At 35.2% G+C, this 6125-nt stretch overlaps 1 pseudogene; it reads left to right on the forward strand.

Moving 5' to 3' along the window:
* Nucleotides 1–5121: 5121 nt before the first annotated feature.
* Nucleotides 5122–5673, forward strand: LOC149162030 (serine/threonine-protein kinase PBS1 pseudogene; annotated as a pseudogene).
* Nucleotides 5674–6125: the final 452 nt, after the last annotated feature.

Below are 6125 nucleotides of genomic sequence, written 5' to 3' on the forward strand. Positions count from 1 at the left end.
TTATCAAAAAAACTCCAAATAGAATTCCTTAGTAACCTTAGGTAGTTTTAGGGTTTCATACATTCACGTTAGCATACCATTAGGTTAGAGTTTTCCAAAGAATCTGTGTAGGGTTCTATAAAATCAATTAAGAATATGAGTGGGGTAGATTTATCAAATGATGAATCACCCAATATAAGAATCAGTAGGATGCAATATAACTAGACATAGCAATGTTAGTAACAGATTTTCAAATGAATAAAATATTTAAATAAATCAATGTTTTGTAGTTTAATGCATACCATTTACAACCGTTACCTTGGGTGGCTCACTTCCATACCCCTTGAGGGTATAACATATGTTTTTCCTAATCAAGACAATAGAGGGAGAATGGTGATTAGTATTTAATATAAGAAAAACTTAAACAAGTGCATTAAACCAAGAATTGGAAGGAAATGATAAAATTATCTTTGCGAGATGTTGATGGCTCCCTCCAAATCTTGAGGGATACTTACAAAAATGAATTAAAAATGTCTTTCCCAAAAATATGTTAAAACCTATAAATTCTAAAACATCAAAAATACAAAATAGGACGTCTAAGACTAAAATCAGAGGACTTAGTAGTGCAAGTTAGCATATTTGGATCTTGTTCTTTAGCAAGATTAGCATGATCTATTTCTCTCTTATTATTTCTTGGATTGTTAGGATAGTCATTCCTGTAGCGACCCTTCTTATGACATTGATAGAATTCTACCTTGGACATGTCTACCTTCCTTTTTGGTCCTTCCGATTTTTGAAGTTTCCTTTATGTTGAGAAGTGTAGGCATTTGAAACTCCTTTAGGATTGGAAACTAGTGAGATCCTTAATTCTTCTTGGCTGCAAACAATCCATAGTTCTTCAAAAGTGGGAACTTCCTTCCAACTGTTAAGTCCTGCAACAAATGCACCCCAAGTAGGTGGTAATCCTAATAGCGTAGTGACCACGAATTGTTTGTCTGGAGAAATTTCATCAATGAAAAAAAGATCATCCCTGATTCTTGCTATGTTCACAAAGAAGGAGGCCACTTTATCTTATTTAGTCATCTTTGTGGTCCTTAGTTCATTCTTCAAGTTTGCTACTTGACCAATATTCTTAATAGTGAATAACTTTGACAAGGCTTCATACATTTCCTGAGCATGATTGATGTTGACTATAAATGGGACAAGGCAGTCCTTTATTCCTTCTACCATTACAGTCGTGCACACCATTTCTAATTCTATGAACTTTACTTTGTCATCATAACTAGAGTCATCAGTAGGATTCTTTACTTCTCCTTTGACCAAGTCTAGAACCTTGTTCTTTTCAAGGATGAAGTCAATATTCTTCTTATAAGACCTGTAGTTTGAGCCTCCTTCAAGTTTGTTCTCTCTCTTGATAGTGTTATACATTGTCTTTGAATATAGTATAATCCTTCCCTTGAATAATCCTTTTGAATGATTCCTTGATCAAGTGCTTGAGACTACCCTTTTCTTATTTCTTCACCAAAGCTTTGATACCATGTTAAAAAATCGGAAAGGTAGAAAGATTTTCTTATACTTGATAATTACTTGTGATTTTATTGACTTCTTATTAGGTTTCCATATATCTTTTTTATTTTAGTTTATCAAGAAAAATGGATAATGGATATAGGCTCACAACTAGGGGAAAATCCCTCTCTAGGGGAAAACCCAGTCAGTAATTATTCCTTCAATAGTTTTCGGAGATATTACAAGACTCTAGACCTTGAAACAAACTTTCCTCCACACCAAGTCAAACTTCCTCTTCTCTTGTAAATGATCCTTCTTGACCTAGCAGTAGCAGCAGTAGTGGCAACACTTTCTTCAACCCAGTCACTTCTATGTTGCCTTGGAGACTTCGATCTTCACTAGAATACTTCGATATTCTCTTATAAACTTCAATCTTGACCCAATACAACTTCCTAAGGCAGCAACACCCATCAATAGCAACTTCGACATATAATGGAAACAACATCACATGACAACTAGCTACGACATCAATAATAGAACTTCGATCTCCCAAACCAGGGCACGAGAGAGAGAAAGATAGTTATACCAAAGTTTCAATTTTCTTTCTTTCCTTCTGCTAGAGCACACTCACACTTCCTTTTCCTCCTTCTTCCAATTCACACTTTTTATAGATTCAAGATATACCAAACTTTCTTGTGAGAGTGTTCTTCAAATGAAGTTCAAACCACTTCTTTTATAGTCCCTTTATGAGGTCGAATAACCCTCTTTGAGGCTAACTTGATCATCTTACGGCCGACTTGGTGTGGAGGTAGCATAATTCGTATTTGACTTAATACTTGACCTTTTTACATGATTCAAAATCCTAAGAAGGGTCACTTTAACATTACAATGACTCTAATCCCTCAGAATAAATCCTAAAAGTCCTCAATGGGGAATTTTACCTAAAACATGATGACACAAGCATGAAACCCATGCTTTAATAAGTCATAATAATAATTATTTTCTTTATTATTTTGACAAGTACATTACAAGATGACTGAAATACATTAAATGAAGACAAAACCTAGTTACATTTTCTAAAAATTCCTCCACTTTTTCCACTTTAAAAGCATTAGGATGGATGAGAAGGAATATGGTGATGCAATATGGATAGTACCTCCCAATTTTGGGAGGATTTTGGTCTCCAAAAGCTTCTATTTAATGAGGTGAGGACATTTTTCCTCCACCTTCTGTTGGGTATACCATTTAGCCTTGGCTAGAAGATATCATTTGAATCCAATTTCCCAAAGTTCATACAACTGGAAGTTGGCCAATATCTTCCATACACAGATTCTCAGTGGCCTTGCAAGTGTGATCTTGTCTGATGAGCTGTAGTCACTCACCTTTAGGAACACATAACTTATATAACCTATAGAGTAACCCATTCTAGATATTATAGTCAATTTTTCTATAACATCATGCACATGACACTAGATTTACAACTGCTAAAATACATCGTTAAAGTCCCCATCCTATATGCATGTCTCTCTGTATGCATCATCTCTGAAAGGATGCATATCCATAAGAGTTCCCAAAGTTGTGATGTTTGATGTGGGTGGACTTAAAATCATTGCAATCAACTTGTTCATTCTCTCCTTCTTATACTTGATCACTAAATGAAACTATTTTAGAAACCCCATCCAATTGCAATGATTGATCAACTATAGTTTACTCTAGGAATGTAGGTATTATAGTCATTGATGAACTTTTTGGATTATTATCTCATTTCCCATTATATAGTATTTCCACTTCCTCGTAGCTTGCACCAGGAAATAGAGCTTCTTGTTGTAGGTAGATTAGTTGCGAACTAGCCCACGAAATACATTAGAATGGTTGCATGCATGCCTTCCTCCCTACATGAATACCACTTCCATAGCAAATATCAGAATTACATAAATCATGGCATCGATTGGCATGGTTCCTTATGGGTTGCAACGATAGCACATTATTTTTCTGCTTTTGTTTGCCCACCATTTTCTTCCCACTCGCACCGATATGGACTATTCTCCTCCCCCTCCCAACGATGCCCCGGGTCCTAAAGCCACGGTTTTCATCACCATTGCTGCCGTCGCCATTTTTGTAATTGTCATCGCCATTGTGACGAGAGTGAAAAAAAAGGAAGCTGCCCGCAATCGCAGAGACATACACACTTACCACGCGGAGCAACTCGCAAACCGTAGCGGGAACTTTTTCGAAGTGAGCATACGTCCACAAACCTACGCAATTGAACAGCCAGCGAACCCTATTGGGAACTATTTGGAGATGGAGGTTATAGACTTACGCTCACACACAGTGGAAGAACCGAACTGGTTGGAGGAGGGCATAGGAATATGCACATATACAAGGGAGGAACTGGCCAACGCCACTGACAATTTCACAATAAAAGTTGGACAGGGCGTCTCTGGATTTGTGTATCGTGCCAATTTATCAGGTAATCGGGTGGGCGCCGTCAAGAGAGCAACGAATTTAGATCCCAATTTATTCAAACAGGAATTGTCTGTCCTCCTCAGACTTCCACGTCATCCTCATCTGGTGGATCTAATCGGATTGTGTTTACAAGCAGGTGCGCTCTTATTCCCTTCTTTCGCAATTTCCTTGGTTTACAATATTGCCATAAACACTGTCATCGGGTCCTTAGTTCAGTGGTTGGAACCCCAATTTCTTTTCCCTTCGAGTTTAATTTTTGCAAAAGGATATATTTTGGAATTTGAGGGACAGGTTCAAATAATTGGTGTTACTAATATTTATCTGATCCAAAGAATTACACAATTTTCTTAGACTTAAAAATGCCCATATTGACTATTATGATAAATTGTTTCTTGAATATTTTGAGATATCATTCCTACATACATAGACAAAATCAAATAATTAACCTTGCCCAGGTCAGTTGGATCCCAAAATATACCCACTTAAAAGAAGCCCATGTTAGTGGATCCCACAATATTCTCACTTAAAAAATGCCCATGTTGGATGTTGGATTACAGGTTGTTAACATTTGGTACAGGCTCTCATATCATTAATTCTTCTCAATTTCATCTTCTTTTTTGAGTTTTGGTGTATCCTCTTAATCTGAAAATATAATGTTCATTAATTCTTCTCAATTTCATCTTCTTCTTTTTTGAGTTTTTGTGTATCCTCTTAATCTGAAGATATAATGTTCATGTTAGCCATTGTGAAAAGTTCTGTTTTTGGATGTTGGATTATAAGTGGTTGGAATTTGGTACAAGCTTTCAGATTATTAATTCTTTTCAATTTCAGTGTTTTTTTTAGTTTTTGTGTATTTTTTAATTTAAAAATATAATTTTTAATCAAATGATTAGCATTTGTTATTTGATTTAATTTTTTGGAAAATTTTCAAAATATTAGATTATATAAAATTTAAATTTATTATTCCAATAATTTTCTTTACATTTTAAACCAAACACACAGGAAAATAAATCCAAAAAAACCAAAAACTTAAAATATTTGAACTACACTCAACACACATGATTGAACTACACTCAACACACATGATATGTTATATATCAATTTTTTTCAAAGTTTGAAAACATTTGTAACCCTATTCTGTCTTTCCAATTTTTATCGTGGCCATCTAGTATGGACATAGCCTGTCAGGTTGCTGTAGCATTGCAATACCTTCATGAAGAAGCAAGACCCCCGATATTGCACCGTGATGTTAAGTCTGCAAATGTTTTGCTGGTGGACGATAACTGTGCTAAATTGGCTGATTTTGGACTATCAAAGTTAGGCCCAAAACACAATCAGTTTACAGTCACTGCTGTTAGAGGGAGTTATGGTTACATGGATCCTCAATACGTGAAAACACGAAGATATTCAACTAAAAGTGATGTGTATAGCTTTGGTGTGCTTCTTCTCGAGCTAATTACATGTTTAAAAGCACTGCATGAAGACACACCTCTGGCAGAATGGACTCAGCCATATCGTTTCAGAGAAGACATTGACAAATTCATGACAATTGTTGATCGAAATTTGATAGATCGCATTAACACGATGGAGCTAGAGAACATGATCCAAATTGCTAATCTCTGCTTACGCGACATTACTGAAGAGCGACCTTCAATGAGGGAGATTGTGAATATGATGCAGAATAGAACTCAATGCGAGATCAATAATGCTTCCATATCTTAAATTAAGAGGATTATGAATATATTACAGAATGTAAGATTTGAAGCCTTGTGTTTAGTAACTTTTGAGTTCGAATTTTAGGGGAGAGCGACCAGCTTGGGCTTTCCACTTTTTTGTGCAGTGTTTTTCCTTAGTTTTTTACCTAACTTGTGGAGCTAAGTGGAGCTAAATTTTGCTTTTCATTTAACATGATCTTTCTCTTTTATTATCCTATTCTCACTCATGTATTCTTTCTCATCATTTCTCAAAAACAAAATATTTATTCATCATATTTAATTACATAATCAATCAAATTTTGATCTCCAAAAAGCAATACCTACTTGGAAAAGTTTTAGGACAATAATCAAAGTATAAAAATAATGATGTCTCTAAAAAGAAAAAAAAGTAAAACACAAGAATATCACAGAAAAACTAAGTTTTAGGACAATAATCAAAGTATAAAAATAATGATGTCT

This window comes from Pinus tabuliformis, chromosome 5_2 (genome assembly GCF_031772625.1).
Source record: "Pinus tabuliformis cultivar Carrire ecotype Pingquan chromosome 5_2, CPIR1, whole genome shotgun sequence".
NCBI lineage: Eukaryota > Viridiplantae > Streptophyta > Pinopsida > Pinales > Pinaceae > Pinus > Pinus tabuliformis.